Source organism: Centropristis striata, chromosome 19, assembly GCF_030273125.1.
Source record: "Centropristis striata isolate RG_2023a ecotype Rhode Island chromosome 19, C.striata_1.0, whole genome shotgun sequence".
In the NCBI taxonomy this organism is placed as follows: Eukaryota; Metazoa; Chordata; class Actinopteri; order Perciformes; family Serranidae; genus Centropristis; species Centropristis striata.
In genome coordinates this window covers 10,091,563-10,117,552 of record NC_081535.1, presented here as the reverse complement: position 1 = coordinate 10,117,552, position 25,990 = coordinate 10,091,563, and positions in this window count along the sequence as shown.

Below are 25,990 nucleotides of genomic sequence, written 5' to 3'. Positions count from 1 at the left end.
CTGTTTGAGCGCTCCTTTGTTCTGCCAATTGAACATGAATATGTGCAGCACAGGAACACCGAATTCCCTAACATGAGTCAGTTATTACAAAGAAATGTCTTTTGCTCCGGAGGTACATCACTAGATTTAGCTTCGTTTAATGACTTCTCACCGGTAAGGGATTTTTATTGTTGCCCTCAGCTGCAAGAAAGAACTCCTGTACACAGTGTACAAAAATCAACTTAATCACAGGGACTAGATCAGTGGAATATGGAGTGACTCTGCGTGCTGCCAGCAGAGCCAGCACAAGGGAATGGGATAAAGGATGATATATTCCTCTTAGAGCCTGTCGGCGAAAGATCCTTCTGAGAGGAAAGATGCAATCATGAGCTTGCTTATTTTCAGATAAAGTCACAGTAATAGGGTACACATGCAGCCAAACGCAAAATGACACATGCTACAAATCAAGTTGCTTGTCCGCCGAACCACACTGCAACTCATCTCAGGATTAAGGGCTTAAAGGATCAGAGGTCATAAGTGTGTATGTGCAAGATAGCTGAACTGAAAATCACCTTAATATCTCAATCTACGGATTCTTTGAGCGTCCGTGGAACCCCGGTGGCTTTTTTTCTTTCTGCTTTTAGTTTCTCAGCAGATGCATCATGGAGTTGTTATTGTATCTCACATCCATTCCACCCATGGCCAGTGATGCTCGACTAGTGGTGGAGCCACCGGCCCAACACATCTATTATTCAAAGAACCATGTGTTAGCAGCTGTTTCCAGGCTCATTAGACAGAGATCATACAAAGACTGAGGATACAAGTTTTGTTGTGATCCGTCTTTCAGTCAGGCAGTGTGGATGCAACAGAACTCTTCAACGCCACCATGTAACACAGACTGAGAGGGGAGGAAATAAACAGATGTAGCCGTTTGCACAGACACTGTCTTGTTTTGTTGCATGCCAGAATAATCTTCTAATGCAAATCTCCAAATCTGAGAGGGATTGTTTGTTAAATTCCTTTGCTGTTGCAGAGACACATTTTAATTTGAAGACATCTGATGAATGGCGAACGATCAATGTGTAGCATTTGCTAATTTAATTTGATTTGGAGGGGAGCAGACACGAGGCTTCTGTTGTAAATCATTTTGTAAATTTGGGAAGAGGACTGTGATATGTCAGATAATCATTTATGTTAGATTTTGTTTGTAATGCTCTGAGCAAAAACACGTGCAGGATGTTACAAGGGGATAGGGCAAGATATTCAGATCATTTATTAATGCCATGTAAATAGAACAAACATGTTTTCAGGCTTTGGTTTGCTTAGCTGCCATTTTATCCTGGCTAACAGGATTAATTAAAATTGTAATGTGAATGATTCTTGGTGTGCACATCTTTATAGAATTGGATTTCTGATTTCCTCATCTGTGTTAAGACCAACAAATGTGTATCATAGGGGACTATGATATCATAAAGAACATCGATGACATAATCTGTAATATTTAGTATATATATTTAATATTAAGGAAAACATGATGGTTTAAATTAGAAATTAAAGGAGACGTATTATGCTCATTTCCAGGTGAGGGTTGTCTGTTAACAGAAATTCATTTTTTTTTCCATTTAACATATTGAATGGGACTTTTTGGGGATTTTTGGTGTGTGTGTGTGTGTGTGTGTGTGTGTTTGGGGGGGGGGGGGGGGGGGGGGGTCATTTTGCTTAATTTTTGAATGGGTTGGGACGGGGCAGACGAGTAACATTTAACTCAACATTCAGGTTTTTGGTGATCAATGAAGGCTTTGATTGAAAAGTTTCTGGAAATTTACTGGAAATTTTCCATTCCTTTTGCAATCCTATCTGTGACATCACAACTATAGAAATCCTAATGGCTTGTTTAAATGTACAGTAAATGAACACAGACTGTGTGTCTTTCTTCATGGATTTAGCATTTACATAGCACTTAGACCTGCTTTATAATAAAAATAATGCATTTGAACAAATGACCAAGATAACACTTCTTCATACATCTCCAGCTGGATCACAAAGACACAACAGAAGCAACCCTGACATCATCATGACCAAATGTTTCCAGGCAGTCTCCAGATCTCTGCCCATGATTACAATTGGCAGTCCAGATGGCAAATCTGCACTGCTGGTTATTACTAAGTCAGCATCCCCACGCAGTGTTTCCAGCACCTTGTTGGATCTACGCCTCCCAGAATTCTGTTGTTAAAGGAAAGGAGGTCTTTCACACTACAAGGAGGTAATTTCTCAGTCTAGTCTGCTCATTAGGAGCTCAAAAGATAGCTTTCATTTCTTGTGAGATATTTATATCTATTGCATGATGTTTCAAATGGCAGTTTTTACTCTTTTGACAAAACGGGAGTAAGTTTAGTCCTGACAGTTGTGCAGAAATAGAAAGCACATGTAGTGTGGAATTGAAACACAGTTATGGGTTCTGCTACAGTGAAACCATAATCAATTTAAGGTGCTGAGGTGGAAGCTCATGCAGAAACTAGTGCTTGGTGAAATTAACTTTTGTAACTCTCATGCACTGATAGAGGACACCCAGATAGCTCTAAATCTCTGAGGCCTGAAGCCTGAGGTGGACAGGGCATGTCCAACCTATTCCTTAAAGGGACATGTGGTTGCAGGTTTTTGTTTTAGCCGATCAAGGGAACTTGTGATTTATCTAATCAGCTGTTTGAAGCCTGAGATTTGTGATATTAGCCCATATGTTAAATGCATGTCTTGACTTAGATCAAAGATTGATGAAGGACCCTTGGGGCTAGGGTTCATCTGACCTGCAGCTGTATGTCTTTGGCACAAAGATAAAGAGAATAGTTAACTGATCACCACCTGGTGGAGAGACGGATGAGAGTCTCCAGAAGGTCATCAGATTCTGCTGTTGGGGCAACTTGACAACTCATTGACTGATGGAAATCAGTGAGGTAGGAGGTCTTTTTTTAAGGCTTGCATGGCCCAGCAGACATGTAAGGCAAGGCAAGTTTATCTGTATAGCACAATTCAACACAAGGTAATTCAAAGTGCTTTACATACACATTAAAACAGCAAGACACAATTGAAAACAGTGAAAACAGTCAATTAAAACAGGGAAATAGAAATTAAAATACAAATAAGATAAAATAAGATACAGCAGGATAAGAAAAGAGATAAAATAATAAAAAGCACAAGTCAAACATTGCGTAGTTAAAAAGTAAGAGCAGTAGAGCACAGCAGATAAGTGTTTAAGTTAAGAGTACGCTGCAGTAAACAATAGTGTTTTTTTTGTCCTGATTTAAAGGAGCTGACCGTTTGGGCAGACCTCAGATCTACAGGTAGTTTGTTCCACAGGTGAGGAGCATAATAACTGAAAGCAGCCTCACCTCGCTTAGTTCTTGTTCTTGGGACACGCAACAAGCCAGTTCCAGATGACCTAAGGGGTCTGGATGCTTCATAGAGAGGTAGCAGATCAAGCATGTAACAGAAGACAAGGAGCGTTGCAGTTTTGGTAGTCACCGAAGCAAACCCAGAGGCACCAGAAGGGTTGCAGCAAGGTCAACTGCACAACCTTGTCTGACTACTCAAGACACAAAGCATTAATGCAGCTGTATGACACTGAACAGGATTTTGTCCAAACTTGCTTTTTTTCTAACAAAAAGACAGCCCTAGTTGCATTGTGGACCGTGCCTACGAACTGGAAAAGTCTGATGGTGCTCTCATTTAAAAAGTCTCGTGGGAGGATGCTGTGGGAGTATGGGGTCGGGGCCATCGCTATCAGCCATTAGATCCTTCTATAATCAGAGAGGAAACTTTGTCTGTATTGTCAGCAGTCATGCAGGTTTTCAGTGGGTGCTGGCTCAGCGAGGATTGTCCGTTATCACTAATGTGGTTTGAGATCTTCATGGAAAGGATCTCAAGCAATCAAGTCAATTGTATGTGTGTAGTGGCTCATGGAAATGCAGAACAGGACAAAGCTAAATGAAGCACAAGGATTTATTCAAAATTATTAGAGCATTCACCACTGAGCTTCTGTTATAAAACCTGACATCATTTACTGTAATTTAATGATTTGTAGACCGAGTTCTAGGATACACATGGAGACGGACGTAGGGTTCAAGAGTCTCTGCAGCACTGAGAGATACAGCAGCTGCAGAAAAGACAGAAATGATTGAGAAACTCTCTGCGTGTGTCTTGATGCGAGTTCGTCAAGGGTTTTATTACTCATGCTCTTTGATGCCCCTCCTGTCTCCTCAGAGTTAGTGTGGTAATTAAGGGAAAAGCCCCAACCCCCCCTACTAGTCCTTTCTGGTACGCTCCGCCCTACCATTTACTTGTATCCAGCTGCTAATTAATGAAGTGCTATGAAAGGGTTACCCAATCAAATCACTGGACACATAAATCAAAGACTTTTTATTTTTCCTATGGGACGTTGGCAATATCATCAGAGCCACTATTCAGCAAAGTAGTTGGTTACTTACATGTGTTTGAATGTTCCTGGAAGGGTGCTTCAGTGGAAGAATGTTTTTATTCGCAAAGTGCTTACACGCGTGTGCATGAGCACAGTCTCTGTGGCACTTGCTCTGCTTGGTTGCGCAGAGGCTGGGCCCATTAACTAGATTCATTTGAGAGATTGGATGAACATGGAAGGATGGATGAAGGGAGAGAGGGGACAGAAACCATGATAGCAAAGGGGGAGGGGGAGGATGAGTCGGGCAAAGAAATTGACAGACAGCTGTGTGGGGCAGTAAAGAGACCCGGGAGGAAGAGAGGAACAGAGAAAGAGAAAAATAAAGAGAGATGAAGAGAAACGGCAAGAGAGGGGGACAGGCTCATGGGAGACAGAGACGAAAAGAGAGAGTGAAAACAGGTAGGCGGCAGAGGAAGATTAAAAAGTGAGACAGTAGCAAGGAAGGGGATATGGATGTGGGATCTTCTGGTGGAGCATAATGGCCCTCCTCTGCTCTCTCCTCTATTGCTCGCTGAAGGGCACATAAGTGTCTGTGGGCAAATATGTATCAGAGTCCGGGCAGCTTAGGCAATTTCATGGAGCTGAAGAAGATGATGATAATCCAGTTAAATTGAAAAATGGGAATGTCTATGGATCGTCGTTCATCCTGTAATTAATCCTTTCTTACATTCATGCAGCCAGATAGTTTATATGATTAGGATTGACTGAGGATAATACTTCCCTCAGTGATGCCCTGCCTGCTGGAACACTACTAGCTGCCTCGTGATGCACAAATGAACATTTATTTCGAGCTGTACATTCAACAAAATAGGCCCTCCGGTGTTTAATGGAACGGTTAAATGGAGTGTCACCGGGCCAGACAGGAGAGCTACTGAGGTTTCACCCTGTCTGTTTGAGTGTGTGTTCGTGTGTGTGTGTGTGTGTGTGTGTGTGTGTTTGTCTTTTTGTATCACATTTAATGGCCCATTTTGGACTCCATACCAGTTGATTGGGGAAAGTGTAACTAAGGACTAAACTGGCACTGTTGGTGTTAGAATAAGGTAAATGTAGCCTAAACAAAATATATCAAGTGTCAGTGGTAAAATGTATTTCAGTAAAACAGTAAAAGTATTCCTGATGAATGGTTCCTTTCAGAGGGTTAGAAGTATGTAAATTAGCAGTATTGGCTTTCGTCTCAAGGGTCAACACCACTCACCAATATGTGTGTTAAATATGAAGCTAGAGCCAGGAGATGCTAAGTTTGACTTGGGTGGGGAAGCTTCTGATGTGTCTTTACTGTTAGACCGAACAGTTTTCTGCCTCTAGTTGTACTTTTTGTTGTGTCTAAGCAGTCCACATAAAATGATATCGGCATATGAATGTAAAATCTAAGGTAACGGGACTAGATCATGGGGGAAAATATTGATACAGCATAGTATCGCAATATTTGGCTAGCAATATTATATCAAGTCTTGGCTGCCAGGTATCGATATTTTGCGCTCTGTTCAATATTTTCACCATTTTTGTTTTTTTTCCAGATCTGTAGCAGGCTCATTTTAGGAATAAACAGGAGATACTGGTATCATATGAAACTAAAAGATCTAAGGAATCTATATGCACCAGGATATGCTATATGCACCATCGTGTCTGGAAGTTGTCGAAATAACACTGCAAAGTTTGGCAATTTTTTGCTGTTTCACTGTGATTTTCAAAGAGGTCATGTAACCTCTGACTTCATGCCATCTCATTGAAAATAGGAGCTCTGGGTTCCCACAAGTCTCCTCTTTACATACTTTTCTGACTCCCAATTCAGAATGCGCAAAGACAATAACACTATCCATTACTTTCTTCCTTTCAAAAGACTTGGGTCCACACATTCATTGATTCATTCTCCTCAATCGCTTATTTGCACTCAGGTGGCGGGTGGCTCGAGCCGATCCCAGCTGACATTGGGTGAGAGGCTTGGTACACCTTGGACAGGTCTCTAGACTATCACAGGGCTGACACATAGAGACAGACAATCACACTCTCATTCACACCTACGGGCAATTTAGAGTCACCAATTAAACCTAAGTGCATGTTTTTGGACTGTGGGAGAAAGCCGGAGTACCGAGAGAACCCACGCTGACACGGAGAGAACATGCAAACTCCACACAGAAGAGCTGCAGGCCGGAGTTGAAGCAGCGACCCTCTTGCTATATATATATATATATATATATATATATATATATATATATGCAAGAGCCAAAATGTCTTCTGGACCCAAAACACCTACACCTTATTTATAAATGTTCATTTTTTTATTTTATTTTACCTTAATTTAACCAGGGAATATCTCATTGAGATTAAGAACCTCTTTTTCAAGGGAGCCCTGGCCAAGAGGCAGCAAACACAAAATACAGTTACATATTTACATAAGACACAGACCTTAAACGTGTTATGAGAAACAAGTGCATGTTGTGGAATTGGCCTCAATAACTCTGTTTGGATTTAAAAGTGCTCAAAGAAACTAAGTCAGTTGGTTTCCAGTCTTTCTGTCGCATATTTCATGCATAAGGTGCAGAGTAAACAAATGCCTTCATATCTGAACAGAAACAATGATTGGCGCACAGAAGAGGAAGTCTTGGCCCGTATCCACATTCAAGATATCTGGTGGCTACACTGGAAGCCCAGAAATATTGGCCACTGCCTGCAGAGGCTAAGTCATAGGACTGATAGCTGTCAGTTTCTTATTTACCATGCAGACAATCTGCTTGTCTTAGTCTTGGAAAGTTTAAATGTAAATGTAACCAACTACATTTTCAGTATAAACATGAAGCTAATGCTCCAGGTGGCTGTCATACAAAATTAACAAGATTACACTTGTAGATAAAAAAAATACAACTTTTAATATTCTCAAGTTTTTCCATTTGCACCAATATATTGAGGCAGACATTGGCTTTCCATTAATTGTGAATGCAAATTTGAAAATGAATGTTCCAGACATAGTCACAGTGGATTAAATGTACAACCTATTTTTGGTAATAATAATTGACTATGTTTACATCCTCACAATATTCATGTTTTTGCCCTTATACTGAAAAAGATAGTATTCCTACTAAGCTGTTTACAGGGCTAATGAAAAATTAATATTCCACTTATATTCCCATATGCAGCCATGCACAATCCAGTTAATGTAAGATTTATCACGTCAAATGGATATTCAAAACCCAAGTCTTTCATAATATTTTAAAGTAAATGTGTCTCCCGGCCTTGTAAACCTTTGGCTTGTTGGTTTGTGTAACCTACCATGTTTGGAAAAACAAATAAATATCTCAATGGAATATGTTGTTTACATGACCCATGTCAAATTTGGAAAATTGTCACATTGGGAATATTAGTGGTATTAGGTGTGCATGTAATAACACAGGCAGTGTTTCACAAAAATGCAGATAAACACCTGGTGCTGTTTTAGAAAATCATTATGAATTCTACCCACAAATTTGCCTAATCGCCATCCAAAGGGGGAAAATACATTTTTTTTAATCCTGTAAATGATCTGGGCAACATTAAAGCCGCTCCTCTTCAGAGGTGTTACCACTAAGCAGCTGAAGCTGATGAGCTGTGTCTCAACAGAACAGAAGCCTTTGCCTTCCTACATATAGTCTCTCTCCGCTCATTTGCGCTTCAAAGAAAGCACGGAGGACATTTTCTAGATTTATGAGGGACAACAACTTCATAGGGAGGCTGCGTAAAGATTGCCAGTGGGTTATGCTTTACTAAATCTAAGAAGTGACATTTTGAAGGTCTGACCCTTCTGAAGGGTACATTTATCTTTCTGAAAGCATCACACGCTCTTGTGGGCCACTGTGCTCTCTATCTCCAGTCAGGTTCTGTAATAATGGAAGCCTCATGAAAATGAAGCTTTTCTAAATGCTTTTAAAGTCTTTTCAACAAAGAATTGGCTATAAAATTTGAGTGACTGCTTTTTTATAGGGAGTGGCCTCAGATACCATTCTCCACACCAGACTCTTTACTTTTTACTCAGTTTGATATGTGTCAGAGTTAATCAAAAAAGCATTCGTAAAAGAAGCCATATTGGGTCAAGTTGATATGCTTTAGAAAGGCAGAATGTAACAAAATAAAAAATCACAATGCCTTGCAGAGCTAAAACATCTTGCAGTACTAAGAATTCTTTTTTGACATCTGACTTGAGGCGGAGATAATCACAAACAAAGGTAATGCAGAAATTGCTAAAAGGTTGTCAGGAGCATACTGAGCTTTATTACTGTGCGTGGAAGCACCAGAACTCTTGCTGCAGCTGGCTGTGTGTCAGACAAGAAGAGTGTTAGTCAGAGAAGATATCAAGACCCCAATGGCCACTCTGAAGCCTCATTTATGCTCCCTTTATGTACCAAAATAGATACGTCCATTTTAAACACATGCACTTTCATATATCAACTACAGAGCAGCTCAGCTCAGGGTCAAACATGGCCACGACAATGGGGGATGTCATTATAATGTACCACTTGAGGCAGCATTGTAGACACCAATGGTCTGTGAGGCTATTAAATACATCCCGACATGTGGACAGGGACTTTTTTTTTTTTTTACTACTATCTCCTTAAAAAGTTGTCCCCATCGTCGTGTCTCGCTTGAATTATTCACTACGCTGCCCCCATGATTTCCAGTGGGATTGTTCCATTTCATCTACATTTGTTTTGACCGTGCACATTTCCTACCGACAGTAGGTCCATCTGTTTCCGTATCTAGTGTTGAGCATAATTGAGCCATAACAGGGCATCTGTGCTGGGCTCTGCACCAATCAAGAGATTACAATAACGTAGTTAGGTTTTGAACCCAATGGCACATGATGGCACAACTGCGATTTGTAAGGCACTTTAGGGCATGGAGTTTGAGAGACATTAACTGGACCTTATGGTGGAAGTACAGACGACCCAAAGTCCCTCAAACCAAAGGAGAACCTGCTCTGAAATGACTAGTAAAGTGCCTGTTAGATCTACAACAATAATTCCGGAGAAGATAAGGGACAAGTCTCTGAATGCTCTCAGGCATGGGTCTCAAACTCGCGGCCCGCAGGCCAATTGCGGCCCTTGTGACGATATTTTGTGGCCCCCACCTTGATATGAAAGTTAAATGTGAGTTTTATATGAATGACACTTTACCGTGTTGTGTGTGGAAGGTCCTTTTGATTGCTTTTTTGGGTAATTTTGTGTCTTTTTTAAAAATAATTTTGTGTCTTTTTTTGGTAATTTTGTGTCTTTTTTTAATAATTTTGTGTCTTTTTTGGTAATTCTGTGTCTTTTTTGGGTCATTTTTTGTCTTTTTTTAACAATGTATATTTTTTGGTAATTCTGTGTATTTTTTGGTCATTTTGTGTCTTTTTTTAAAAGTAATTTAGTGTTTTTTCAGTCATTTTGTGTCTTTTTTTGTAATGTTGTGTCTTTTTTTGGTTATTTTATGTCTTTTTTTATTGTAATTTTGTGTCTTTTTAGGTCATTTTGTGTCTTTTTTAAGTAATTTAGTTTTTTTCTGTCATTTTGTGTTGTTTTTATGTTGTTTTTTTTGGTTAATTTGATACTGCTTCCAGCGGCCCCCAGGTCATTCGAGTTTGAGACCCCTGCTCTAAGGTAATAAAAACTTCCATAGCCACCCACAGCGACAAAATATAGCTGGATGTGGTGAATTCACAAAGCAAGGCCAAAGGATGATTTCTCTCTTGCTACAATCGAGTGAGAGAGGGTGAAGATGGGCTGGAGAATAACATTATTTATTTATCAAGCCAAATGGAATTTCAAAATGAAGAGCTGATTGGATGGCTGGTCAGTGCTCTCAGTGTAAAAATAAATATAAAAAAATCATAAAGTCTAATCAAATGAAGTTGGTTGTTTAAAGCTTAAAAACACCCGGTCACTAAGATGATGGATAAACAGCAGAAAGGCCGGGAACAGAGCCGCGTGCACTCAAGCAGCAAAGAAACGCTGCACTCTGTTTACTTGCACTCTGATGATTCCATTAATGTTAATTTAAGGGAGAAATCAAAAGAGGAAATGGAATATTTTAGAAAGCCCAGAGCAGGGCACATTTATCTGAACTGTGTTCATATGAATAAGTAATCAGGGAAAAGGTTAAGACAGGTTCTTCTTATGTGCATGGGATGAATCTCTAACACCAGACTGACAGTTTCTCAACAATCGACAATCGAATCAGTAATAAGAGCCAATGTTGTCGGTCTTGAGTGCCTTGTATCTCTAATGAGTATCCTCTTTTTTCATAAACATGCGTAATTTTTCTTATCAATAAATAATTAGGACCAAGGTTAAAACATGATTTTAATGTATTCATGGAATGGCTGCAGCAGTCCAGATCGACAGACTGAAAAATGACCTTTGTCCACCTCACTGCTGATGGACAAATCTATGAAAAATATCATGGTGTAGAATTATTTAACGTGATTTGATTAAGAAGTGAGCAGTAATATCATTTTTTAAGTAATAAAGGAGGCGACCTTAAGTACAGGGAACAAGGAATTGACACATTTTTAGACTCAATAACAGCAGGCTGTAATTACAGAATTAATGATGTCTCATTTTCAAAAGGCAAGGTTTTAGCTAGCAAATTAGAACAAAGCTGTCATGGAGAGAAAGTATCACATGCGAATAAAAAGAAGCTTTTTTTATTTGAAACAGCAAAACAATACATTGGGGAAGATGTGATGCAAGCAACTTCTGGTGCCAGATGTGATTGTTTTAATGTTTAAGTAGCAGCTGCATTCACTGTTTTTTATTATTTTTTATTTTTTATGTGCACCACATTGTGTAAAAATTGCAAAGCTATACAAATAAGAACATACATACAGCAAAGAGCCTTGACGGAAAAATGTTGCAGGTTCAGAATATGACATAAAAAACATGAATCCATTGTGTGTCTTGGTATTCTGGACTTCTTAACACCTGCTGAGGATCATTTAAATGCCACAGTCTGCATCAACATTGTACACCTTCATGGTCACTGTTCCTTTTTGCAGTATTCACCATTTCCAGTTTGCCTGAAAAGATGTCAGACCTCAACCAACACAATACCTTGATATGTTAATGGAATCACAAGCAGATTATGATACAGACTTATTTTGATGTTTTGTGGCACTTTGTGGTCATTTTCTGTCTATTTGCAGTTGTTTTGTGTAACATCGAAATTCAGTTCTTTTTTTTTTTTAATCTCACCTGCATTAGATGGGCAGTTTGGTGCAACTTCAGCAGTGATGTAGGCTGCTAGGTTGTACCAGACCGTTGTGGCGAAGAGGACAGATCTAAACTGGATTGCGATGCTTCCGTTTGCAGCCAGTCTACGTTCCCATCCTCACTTATGATCATGATACTTAAAGAATGAGATTGAGCATACAAAAATGAGCGGCCAAAATGAGTTTTCTCCAAAAGAGTAGCTGGGCTCAGCCTGAGAGATTGGGTGAGGAGCTCAGACATCTGTAGGGCGCTGCAAATAAAATCAGTGCTCCTTTACGTAGAAAGGGGCCAGTTGAGGGAGGTGGTTCGGGCATCTGATCAGGATGCCTCCTGGGCGGTTCCCGTTGGAGGTTTTCTGGGCACGACTAACTGGTAAGAGGCTACGAGATGGAGCCAGAACAGGCTGGAGGGATTATATATCTCGTCTGGCCTGGGCACGCCTCGGGGTTCCCCCAGGAAGAGCTGGAAAATGTTGCTGTGGAGACAGACGTCTAGAATATCTTGCTACGGTTGCTGTCCCTGCAACTCGGCCATGGATAAACCAATGAAAACTGGAGATTGAAGATTTTTTTATCTGCCGTTGTTTTGCCCCTTTTGTGATCAATTTCCATCTATCTTTGTTGTCATTTTGAGTCTATTTGTAGTTGTTCCCTGTCTCTTTGTGTCTCTGTGTAGCTGGTTTGTATCTCTAAAGTTATTTTGGTCTTTCTTTAGACTTTTTGTGTCTCTTTATAGTAGTTTATATTTATTTGGGGTCATTTTTAGTCTCTTCTTAGTCTTAGACATTTTGTAGGTGAAGGCCCAGGGAGGCCCATGATTCTTTGGGCTAGGACAAGATGAAAAACGAGCAGAAACTGTATACCAAACTTCAAGTATCAGAATCAGAATCAGATCAATTTTATTTGGCCCAAAGGGGCAATTCAAGTAAGCCAGAGCAGCAGTTTACATGAAAGAACAGAACAGTATAATAAATAATAGAACAATATAATAAACAAACACAATGTATATCCTACACTTACACAAGTAAATTACTGTACATGTTTTAATCTCTGCCTTGAAAATGTAGATTTTTCAAACAGCTATGGGTACCTACTCAGTGCAAGTGGTCGCTGTTCAAGCCCTAATACATGTCATATTTCACTGTCTCCTTCCTGTTCTCTTATACTATGTTATCGAAGCCAAGAGCCAAGAGGTCTTGTCATGCTAATTTGAACTTGTGATTACGACATTGTGAGTCACTGGCTGCCTATCAATTAGTTAGTAATCAGCTGATCTTCAGGTGGGAGCAGGTTTGAGCAGGTTTAATATTCATGTTACAATACTCATTTTCATGAGCATCGTTTCGGAGAATGTAGAAGAGATAAACACATGTTGTACTTCCACTGAATGTCTTTATCTGGTTAAATAATATAACATTACTGTATCTCACACCAGAAATACAAGGGCAGGAACTGAATGGAAGGTTCTGTGCTAACTAATTAATCCCTTTTTTAATAAATACCCAAGGGTACTACCTGTAAGTAATGAATTCATTCATTAAAACAGCATATTACCAATATTTTTATGCACTTACAGTCATGGTGGATTATTTCTGCATGTGTATAAGCTTTCACTACATCAAGAGGACACGTAAGAGCCTTTTCAGCCTACTTTCTTGATGCATTTTATTACATTTAATACCAGTACTGCTATCCTTCAAGGATGTCACTCCTCCATCTCTCATTGATTTGGACAAGGACACATACAGTAGCAAGGAGCTGGCAACCAATGCAGTACAGTGAGAACTTCCTGCTGTCTTTCCCCTTATCAGCATTTGCTAAACTGCCAGAGGACATGTCAAGAGTTTAACACGGCCTGCAAAACTGTCAACGCCAAACCATTTGGCATTGTAAACTCCTCCACGAAAGTAATGGGCAATGCCTTATGGGCACTCTTAAAAACAATCTCGAAAGTATCTCTACCTCATTCTTTTCCTTCTCCCTTTATTATTCCACTCTCTTTTCTCATTGTGTCACATTGTCTCCCCTCTACCTTCAAGAACAAAAATCACTTTCAGGGAGTTATTAAACTATTTAGACAGTTATTTTATATTTTGCCAAATCTGCACCTCCTGTACTCCTGCCAGGATAAGACTTAATAGAATCACAGGTCTTTTTTAACACACCACTGTGCAAACCTGTGCTTTGCAGGAAGCTGCAGGCTGGTAATTAAGCTGGATAACTAAATAGCTATTAACCTCACCGTTTTTACTGTTACTTGCTAATATTAGAGCCTTTAATTGGACTCCTTAGGGTGTTTCCATGGCCTAATTCTGTCTGTTCCATAAGCAGAGAAAAGGCAATTTGGTGTAGAGAGCCATGTAAGAAGCTACCATAATAAATTATAAGCAAGCCTTTTAGGGAACCATGTATTTAGTTTTGTTCTGATAGTAATAATAGACTTACAGGGTGGTGTTTTTCTTTCCATATAATCCGTCCTGTACCTTGAATATCATTTTAAGTGGTTACTCTTGTAGAATGTCACCTAGAGAACTTAATAACAGTTATTCTTGTTAATCTAGGTACTTGTTCTTTTCAGGGCGTCAGCATGCCTTTGGTTTTTGAATAAAGAGTAACCTTGTAGCACTTAGGCACTGCCTCACATACAGAGAGTATGCAAATGTGGTAGGATTGATCTTTTCTTTGAACTGCTCTTCTTGCTAAACACTAGTTGCTGGTGTTTTTTATTGTCGTGCAGGTGAGGAACAGCAGGCCTTCAAAGGCAAGCTGCGTATCCTGACAAATACAAATTATGGGAATCACATGGGCGATGGAAAAGCAGGATGTGATGAAAGGGGAATATTGAGAAGAAAGAGGAGGAGGGCAGGGTGACTAGACCGTTGCTTCCATGATGCATTGCTTTGCCGCATCCCCTATGGTGCAGCTGTTTGTTATCTGTCAGAGACCCAGCACCGTCGAACTGAGGGAAAGCAAGCAATGCTAACTAGCCCTCCCTGTGCTGGCACTTATTAACATTGAAGGATGGAAGCTGAATAGACCACCCAGCAAGTAAATGTTGAAGTGATACTAATAAGCATTTGGGGGAAAGTGGGAGCTGAAATTGGCTCCAAAAAATGATAATGTGTATGAAAGAATGTTGAATTTAGCAGAATTGGGAAAAGGGAATGAGGCAAATTGGGTAAACCAGCAGCAAGTAATACGCCTTACCCCCCTCGCTCATGTTTGTGAAATGTCCCAGTTTGTAAAATCAGACTCTTCACCTAAAAAATGGCTATAATGAGCCGTATTGATGTTTGTAGTAATGCGGCAACTTTTACTGTCCAAAGTTGTGATTGGTGAAAAACAAGAAGTGCAGCGACGGAGCATAAAGACCGTAGGAGTCCGCTCAGGACAGGCTGTCGGGGGATTAAATGGATCAAACAACACTAGACTTTGAACAAGGAGTGATCTATTTCATTCTGAAGAGTCAGCTTTTTCAAAACCAACATGGCTCAGGTCAAAATTTTGTTTCAAAACAAAACTTCTCATCTTTTCTCTGACATGATTTTGACATCAGAGGATTTGCTGGTGTCCTGTTTGAGTCCTATTTGAAACAAAACAGTCAAAGTGTTTTGTTTTTGTTACACGAAGCTAACCAAGTAGTTCTGTTGCCTAAATAAAACCAAGGAGTTAATAGGCCTTTTTTCAAGACTTCTAACAGTAAAAAAAGCACTGGTGTATATTCTACAATCTACAGTGTCATTTAGCAGATACTTTTATCCAAAGCCACGTACAAATCAGAGTTAATACAACACAAGCAAGGATAAAGTCAAGAAGAACAGCAAGAATGAGTGCCGTGGGTTAAGTTTGAGTCCATTGGGACGCAAGTGCAATACAATCAGTGTGATACTTATCGTAGTCATCTGTGTAGATCAAGTATGAAGTTGTTCAGTAAAGAGTTGGGTCTTCAGTCTCTTCTTAAAGATTGAAAAGGACTCAGCAGATTGGATGGAGTTTGGAAGTTGGTTCCACCACCGGGGCACTGCAGAGAAGAGTCTAGTTTGGGACGTAGAGGCCTTTAGCGGAGGAGCCAGACGTCTTTCACTGGAAGAGCGTATTGGCCGGGAAACTAATAATGGTTGAACTCCATTAAGCTGCTTTGATTTTAGGTTCCTGATATTGTGCATGCTTTCTGATTGTCACGTTCACTGGGACATTTGAATGGAAAGCAGCCATCATTAGTGTTATTAATAACATCTGTGCTTTTCCTTCTATGACAAGCCAAAATGTCTGCCATGAAAAAGACTGATAGAAGGCTCATATGTCCTGTCAACAGCATCTTCTGTCATTTACGTATGAGGACGTGTTGTGTTAAATACATAAGGAGATCAACAAGTTTTTAAAGTTCCTTAAAAGTCTTGAATTGCATGTCATTATAAGTTTCTGTAATGGAAAACCAAAGGCCAATCTCCTGAACACATTAGTCTGATGCTAGATACGAGTAGAATGACTTACGGTATGCCATTTGTTCATGTGGGGGCTGAAATCACTATCAAAGATCCTCGGGGTACAAGTGCCTCTCCGAACTACACTAGGCTCTGATTAGCAAGGGAAGATGAGAGATGCATATCTACACATTATAGATCTATAGTGCCTCCTGACTTTGCTCCTTTAAGTATCCCATTCCTGCTGCTGCTCAGCCAGACTCAAGGGAAAAGAGAGGAAGGTAAGATGGAAGATGTTAAACTTTGGCCATTCATCTTTTTTTATAGCGGCAGTGTCTGCGTGCAGCAGCCCTCTCTCAGCCAAGATGTCAGATTTCATTACACTGGGCTGCAGCTGGGCTGTAGCCACAGATTTAATCAAGCATGTAATCATACTATTGCTACTAACAACAAATGGAAATGTGTTCTGTGATCAATATGCATGTCATGAAAGCAAAATACTGTAGGTGCACACAGCATTATGACCACCCTCTCACAGGCCTCTTAAGGCTTGGCCGCTCATCTCTTCATTAAAAAAAAATGCGTACACATGCCCACAGGAGTCGTTTAGTAGTGGAAAGGCTGGCAAGAGGGGTCCACCTGTGCCTAGAGAACTAGAGTTGCACTGCATAACAAATGCTCCATTTCAAAAAAGTCTGCCCCCTCTAATGGAGGCTTAAAAGGGCAAAAACGCATAACTTTCCAGCTGAACTAAATCCCGATATCTAACTGGTCACACATAGCGCATGTTGTTGCCCTGGACTCAAGCAGCTTCTTAGCAAAGGATGAGAGGCCAACAATCTCCAATTCCAAACACAAACCTGACTGTCGCTGTGCGGGAAGTCAGGTGGAACCACCACATCCCACTTATCCCGGCTGCCGAGCAGGAGTCGGTGGACTATCTCGCTGACTCAGAGCTTGTGGGCCTTAGGTTTACCCCTTGTGCTATTTTGAAATGGAAATTAGAACGCACATTTTAGGACCTCATAAAAAATGTATCGCTCAAATTTCACCACCCCTTCAAGAATATTGTGCTCTCCAAGAGGATTCGCTATACGGTTCTTTGTTTACTCATTATGCAATCTGGAAACATCCCAAACATTTCTGTGGCTTACGCCAAAGCAGGATTTTAGTGGATGTAACGGGTGTCACATATCTCTGTTTTCCGGTCGTGTTTCCAGACCTCTTAATCGCCACCCACATCCCAGATCCATTCAGTGACTCAAATAGGCCCTGTGTTGTGCCCACTGACAGCTGCTCCGGCCATTTAAAGAAACAGCTCAGGTGCCAAGGTGATGTCAGTGCATGACAAAGAGTGACAGGAAAATGGCAAGAAGTGTAAATGTGATTTATGCAATTACATAAGTTGTTGTTAGTCTACATACAGAAATAACAGCCATTAAATTGAATATTTAATATAAACAACTGTTGCCACAGCTTCCCTGTCGATTAAAAATGACACTCTCACCTGCTGATTGGTTAGGACAAAACAAAGTACCTCCACCCTGCAGTGAAATCAAATCCCAGATATACTCTTGTTTTGGAACAAGTGTAGTCCACTTGGCTTCTCTCCATGCTGTATTTGCATTTTTTCAGCACTGTGTCTGCCATTTTTGTAGCTCCCTGTCCAAAAGCAAGCAGAGGACAGGGTTCCTACACCCACACACTTTAGTGGGTCATAAGTGATGATAAAGAGGGATTACTATTCTGTAAGTTTATACTACTGCCTGAATCTATCTTGCCTTGTTTGGAAAATCATACATAGTGTTCCCTTCGGCTCTATCTTTTCCTGCAATTCAGCATTTAAAAGAAACATAACATGCATCTAAAAGAAATCATGATGTAAATTTAGAAGATATTAAATAGAAAAAAAGAAATAAGAACCTGTTTTCTTGCATTGTTTTCAGACGGATGCAGAGTTAATTTTAGAGGTGACACGATTGCATGCAAAGTTAATGGAAGATCCTCATTAAATGCAGATTTGCACAGGATGGTGCGGATTTACACAACAATGTTTCAAATTGTACAGGGAAACAAACACATTGGTGTGAGTCCATTACGTGATATTTAACAGCAAATACTTGTATGTACGTTGGCTGTGTGGGGCGAATTAAATCTAATGGTCCTGCAGGGAAATTTGCACAAATAATGCAAAGTGAAGATTCACTTTACATTCAGTCTGAAAACCCTTAAGGGGTGACAGAAGGTCCTGTCTTTTTGCTTCCTCTGACTCTATATAATAGACGTGTGACTCACCAGAGGCCCCACGATATGATTTTAACTCGATACTTGAGTCACGATACGATATTTTTTTGCAATTTCTAGCATTTTGCGATATGGTCAGTATTGCGGTACAATATTTTGTGATTTAACTGTTTAACTGCATTCTGTGTCCACAAAATTAAATTCAATCAAGAATTGTTTTGTCCAATAAGAGGAAATTCTATTCAGTCAAACTGAACTTAACTGATATCAAACATGTATGGACGACAACAACTGCAGCATTTTCTCAAACTTTCCTCAACTTTAAGCTTCACTGCTTGAATTTTTTTTTAATGAAACATAAAAAATAGCCAACTTTGTAGCGTTATCCTGTCATGGTAGCTATAGATTCTTTAGATTTTCTAGTTTCATATGATACCAGTATCTCCAGTATATTCCTAAAAGTGATCCTGCCTCTGGGGGAAAAAAAACTAAATGGGGAAAATAATTATGGCCCGCCGGAATGCTAAATATCGATACTTGGCAGCCATGAATCAACATAATATTGCCACATACAATATTGCGATTCTATGCTGTATCTATTTTCCCCCCACCTCTACTATATAGAGGCATGTTGCCCTACATACCCAGTATTCAGTGAGGTCTGATAAGGATCTTACCAAAAGTCTTATTATCAAAATGTAAAACCCTTTTAATTACACCCTATTAATTACACTTCTCTCAGCCCAATAGTTTACCAGGCGGTGAATATAATGCTAAAAAGATGTTACACATTGTTAGGGAAGCGGTAAGAGAGTGAAGGACTGCTTGTAGTGCCACTGTGGGAAACTGGAGGAGAATTGATAATGTTTGGGTGATGAATGATAGTGCCAACACACCTGCGGATCCTGTTAAGGAGCGAGGAGAGTGCTGTTGATCTAAATCATTGATGGCCCTCACTGATGGCTCACGCTGAGGCCCTACCGATGAGACGAACGGGTTCTTAACACAGAGCACGTTTTCTATTAGAGCAGTCACTGTAACAAGGTGGGAGCAGGTGTGGGGCTCTTTTCGCTGCTTCGACTGTTGTTACACTGACACTAACAGACACCATCTTTAGACGAGGAGGGAAACGTGCTCTGGGAATTCAAGCAATGTTTCGCTTAGAGACACACCTCACATATGTCCTCTTTCCTAGTTTACTTCTTTCTGTCTACTTAATGTCTTGATGACTTCTTTGCAGTGTGACTTATGTGTCATTTAGGTTTTCAGAGAAGTATCTAAAAGAGAAGGGTCAGAAATGTGCTTTCTTGCCAAGAGTTAGATGAAAAGATTGATACTACTCTCATATCTATTGGCAGATATATCTGTCGAATTTGAAGCTGGAGCCAGGACATATTTAGCTTAGCTTAGCATAAATCCTGAAAATGAGGGGAAACAGCTTGTCAGGTTCGGTCCAAAGGTCATAAAATCCACTTACCAGCACCACTAAATCTCACTAAGTAACAATGAGACGATTTGTTAAATTCATACAAAAAATTCGTACAAAGTCTGAGTCAGGAGGAAATTGGGGTGGAGGGATGGGTCAGACAAACACCAGAGACTGCTGTTCCCCTTTTTCACATAACAAACACAAGACTTTGACCCAGGACACCGAAGTTCTTTGTGGAACCAAAAGTCAACATTGAGTTATTTTAAACTTACGTACCTAACTACAATTGAACGGAATTTAACGGAACAACATCATGTACTTTACCTGAAGTTAAGCTACAAATTTCTCTGTAAAATTCAGATTTTTAGACTCATCAGAAGACTTGTCTTATTTTTATACAGTCCTTTATTAACGAATGTTAGATTTTTCTGCATTTATTGCAGTCAGAGGCATTCATTTAAACCCAGTGACAGATGAGACTTCATAGTGATGTTTATTCATACATAGAGACTGAAGTGTAGTGGCAGCAAATTATCTGATGTCAATATCATGTCAAAGAAGAGATGAGAAGTTTTGTTTTGAAACAAAATTTTGAACTGAGCCATGTTGGTTTTGAAAAATCTGACTCCTCAGAATAAAACAGATTTTTTTTTACTATTTCCATTTCACAAAAGTTAATCATGCATTTAATGGCAACTGTTTAGTCATGAGTGTAAAAGTGCAACCATGTGCGACCATTTTTACAATGTTACGATGTAATTTTTCCATTTGTTTTGAGATCCATTGGCTAACGACCCATTCTGTCATTTAAGTGTGACGACGTGTTGGCTTTAGCTGTAGCAGAGCAGAGCTATAGGCTCACTGATGCCCTCTGCTTCCAGTCTTCATGCTAATCCAGGCTAACAGTCACCTGGCTCTGGCTTCCTGTTAACCAGACAGATATGAGAGTGGCATTAATCTTCTCATCAAACTTTTGGCAAAAAAGTTAATGAGAGCATGTTTCAAAATGTTGAACTGTTCCTTTGATTTATTTGAGCTAAATATATTCAATTTAATCATGTAGTTTCCAGAATACTTCAAATAAAGTTTCTATTTCACGAGACAAAGTGATTCAAATCTTGATTCAGGCTTCAATTTGGTCTGTCCTTTATCTCTGGAACAGGAGAACTTATTAATGAAAGTGTTTTTGTTTTAGGGTAATGAGAAAACCCAACAGGTTTGCCCCATATATAATATATGACATAAACTTTATTGATCCCACGAGGGGAAGATTTTTTTTAAATGACCCTCATATAGGACTAGATATACTCTGTTATCTGCAGGGGACAAGGATATAGATGGAGAGATAAATACCCAAACTGATAGCTTTTATGATGGTGTTAAGAATAATGACGATACTTTATTATTATGGTAATGGATGTACAGCAGCTAATGCAGTTATTGTGGGCACGCACACACACCGTTTTCACACACACTCATCAATATAACACATGTAAAACAATCTCATAGTGGAACGCAGCTCTAGAGCGGCTTTTAAAATGAGGCTCTTCTGGTAAGAGGAGTGCAGCACTCCACATACTGAAGTGGCACTTCTCTGGCCTTGCATAAATCTGGCTTTTCCATCTGAATAGAGCAGTTTTTCTGACTACACAAACAAGTACTGACTACTGTAAGTCACACAAATGCATAGCAGCTTATTGGCACAGGCAACAATAGACCTCAACTAATGGATACTGATTTACTGTCTAGTCTTTCGCTGTGTAAAAAGTCTCACTTATCTGTTAATATTGATTTAGAAGTACTTAAAACTAAAAAGAAACATTTCCAATTCAGTCATTTTTTCCAGAAATACATTTGCAGAATTGAAGACTAAGAAAAGTTTTCCACATTCAAACTTCCTTGGGCTGCTGGAAGCTGGATTTGCATTTATGAAAACTGAATTTATCTCGACCAACGGTAGACCCGTGACCTCTCCAGGGTGTTTCTCTGCATTCTGTCCAATGCATGCTGGGATGAACAGATGGATGGTTTATTTTATTTTCGTATGCCCTGTCCCCCTTCTGTAGAGGACAGGGGGAGAAAAAAACTGAATTTTAAACAACTCTCCTTGTATAAGAATAATGTGTATTTTTTTCTATGCTGCTGCACCACAGTGAATGTGCACAGAGCAGTAGGAAGTGCTGCGAACATGACAAAAATGCATAGTCTTCTGTGTGAAAAAAAAAGTTGAAAACAAGTTGACTTGGTCTCTGAGGATCAGTGTGGGAGAAGCCTTTTAATAAATCCTGTCTCCCATCCGCATAAATGAATAAACAAACAAACAAAACGTTTTTTTATGTGCTTTGAACCCGGTGGCACTCATATATGACTGACACTGGCTTTTATGCCAGCAGATCTGAGGTGAGCTGCTACTCGATTGTGGAGCCTCAAACTGGGTGAATGACATGGCTTGAAGGGAGAGATTTTTCATAACACAGTCGAGGAACTCTACCAGGGTGTATGTGCCCGGTATTGTATTGTGCTGTATTCTGAGCAGGATACTTGATGTTTACTTACGGATTCTTAGGTGAGGCTATAGACATATTTGTAAAAGTAAGTCAGACAAAATTGTAAGTCAGTTGGAGTTGTGTTATCATTACAAATAGAAATGAAGCACATTCATGGAGAAAAAAACCCCCTGTAATAAACAGTTGAGGCCACCCCATCTGTGCCTCTGACTGAATGACTTCACAGCCTCAGTAGTTTCCACACAGCTGTGTACATAGCAAGTCAACCAGAAGTCCATTCATTCCTATGTGAACCTCTGTGATTGTTAGACTCCTGCTTCTGATTTTTTTGGTAACACTTTACAATAACCATAATTTATAAATGGTAAACGGAGTTTATTAATGGTTAATTATCATTTATAAACCATAGGCCACAACATAATTTATAAATGGCAAATAGATGGTCTGTTAATGGAAATGTAAAGTTAATTTAGCTACCATTAACAAACAACTAAATTATAATTAATAATTTATGAATAGTTGCACTCATTTTAACATTTTTAACATCATATTAAGTATGTTAATGATTTTGAAATGATTCATAAGCCTTTAAGAAATTGGTTTAAAACATTTTAAAGACAAATATGTCTTACAAATATGTAATACACTTTGTAAATGGTTAATTATTGGTCTATAAACCATCTATAAACATCACTTAGTTGGTTATTGTAAAGTGTTACCTTTTTTTTTTTTGGTCCAGCGTAGATACCTTGACTACATTGAAAATCTAAAATTTTGGAGCAGACCAAATGTACTGTATTCCACATATGAATTATTAATTCCAGTTGCTTGACAATGTTCATAGTCAGTTTGTGTAATTGTATAATTAAAAATGTGGTACTAAAGCTAGTTCACAAATTGTGAATTTAAGTAGCTAGTGCAGTGCCGGTAGGAAGTATGTAGTCGCACACCATCCAGCACATAGACATTGAACATTGATATTCGCTGGAAACTATTCAAATATTATTGGAAAATCGAACTTTGTAGCACACTTTAAAACTCCGAAAGATAGATAGTTATTTATGTCTAACCCTGTTCTTTTTTTCCCCTAACCAAGCAAGTGGTTTTGTCACATAAATTTAACCAAGCAGTTTTTTTAAAACCTAAGTAGTTCTATATTACAAATGTGTACAAATATGTTTTAGGTGACCATTATTTGTCCATGTATGTTGTCATGCAAAATGTGTTTTATAAGTTTTTGTTAGAAAGTTTGTTGAAAAATCCCCTAGTTGTGCTTAGGGGAAACTAAAAATAGTTGCTACAGACTATAAGCTTATCAGTGGTAATCTTTCTTTTTAACAGCTATTAAACTGCTCCAATCACCTCCCAACATGAAGGATGTGCCAATAATGTCTCCTCTCATTTCTCAAAAGGGTGATAGCGCATTTACAGTTTGAGCCTCTAATCTTTGGAACAGTCTGCATATTTTAAAGCCAAATCTGTAATCTTAAATCTAAACCAGTTTTTACTTTTAAATCCTCATTATAAACCTTCCTTTGGGTGCACAGTTGGTACATGGGTAAAGGTCCTATTCACCACCACAGAGGAACAACTTCAGTACACTCAGGTTGGTCGTGCATGTTGGTGCTGATTCAAGCCCTTGTAGCTGCAGTGACTCCTCACGGTGGTCGGTAATGGTACTGCATGACCTTTCCTTAAAAACATGGTATTTATTTTTTAATGTATTTTACTTTTTGTTGACTGAATCTCTTTATGCTACTTTATTGTATGACTTCTTTGTTTATCATTATTATAAAAATGATAATGATTAATATAACCAAAAACACCATTTGCAGAAGGTTAATGAAATGAAACAAGCAAACAAAAATAGGGATTCTAACTTTGATAATGCTCAAAGTTTGTAAGATTATACAGCTTAAAGCAGAACACACGCACATATGCACGCGCACACACACACACACACACACACACACACACACACACAGTAGATAAGACAAAGAGATTAATGAATGCCATGTTGGTTTTAACTCCACAATGCTAACTTGACTAATGGGAATGCACATTAAGTAGAGCTGACAGTGTGAATACAAAATACATTAACTATGAATTATGTTATTAACAATTGCAAACACTGACTCTATAATTAAACTCCCACCAAGCCAAACAAAAACATTGGCATCACTCTTCTGTGATACTACATGACGTGATTTGATGCTAAATAAAGATATTTGACAATATTAATTTATCCTCAGGATTTTAACCTCAGCCGTTCAAGAGGTCTGCAGCCAACTTGGCAAAGAAAGCTACAATTAATATTAAAATGTGTTACAATGGCAGCCAACAAACTCAATTCAGTCCACGTCCACACTGGGCAATGGATTTTCCCATAATTACACAATCTGACCAAAGAAAATTAGTTAAACTTCTCTGGAAAATACTCTTAAGGTGGAGGAATTACTTCAGGTAAAATGCACAGCAAGCTGAAATGAGTAAATTGATGTTTTAACCTTCTGTTAATGCAGCACTGAATGACTGAAGCTTCTTTTTGCCAGCAGACATTCTGTGATACACAATATTCAGAAGCGATAATTATCATAATGCCGTGGCTATACGACAAGTCTAACTGGAACTGGAGGCAGTAAACTTGAAAAGTTTTAAGCCTTCAGCGCTCAGACAGCAGAACTTAATACTGCTGAGCAGAAAACATATTTTTCATGTCTTTCTTCTCTGGACCAGTGATGAACGACTGCTGTAATAGATCTGAATAAGAAATAGAACCAGTCAAGGAAGTATATATATGGTCTTTTGTGGACTTGACTTACTGATCGGCTGATTGATTATAAAATGTTCCTGGATTAGTCAGTGAATGTTGGTAATTATCAAAATTAAATATATAAATAAACTCATTAATCTTTCCTCAGAGGAAGCAAAGAGTGGGCTGACAGAGTTGTTTGGTGCAACCTAACTGCCAGTGTTTTCCTCATGGTAATGTTTTCATGAAATAATATCTGCAGTTCATACATTTTTGTGCTTTTCTGTTATGTTTGCTAAGATATGGTGAATATAGAAGTGTAATGAGGGGTACGAGAGCTTTGCAATTCAGAGAAATGTGCACTTTATTCTCTCCGAGAAGAGAGCTTCTACTTATATACAGATTTAATTGGGTGTCAATTCAGTCCTTAGTGTTTCCCGGGACTCATTCTGGGGCTCCTGGCACAAAAAAGCCACATCATGTTGCACTACTTTTCCAGACTTACCGGTGGAAAATAAGGACATAACCATTAAATATTACATGGAAAACTGTTTGATATTGAAATTGAATATTCCCAACAGTAGATCAACTGGATAAGCCTAATTTGTGTATGTGGGTGCTCGTGCTCATGCACTCATTATGCAATTTCTTTGCAGTCGAGTCATGGCACAGTGCTACAATAAAGGCGAGCTGTGAATCATTAGTGACAGTGCACTAAGGTTAAGGAGACTGCCAGTCAAAGTAGACACAGAATATTTAAGACGCTCGCATGTGGGTGCCTGCATGTGGGTGGGCACCAAGGCGTGTGCGTGCGTCTGCATTAGGATTCAAGATTTAAATAGATGATTCACCTTGATGTTGTGGAGGCAGTTAGCGGCGATTCTCAGCTGTGCCAACAATAATGTTTTACTGTTTAAAATTCCCACTGGAAAATGTTCTTTTGACATGTGCCATCCACAGGGAGG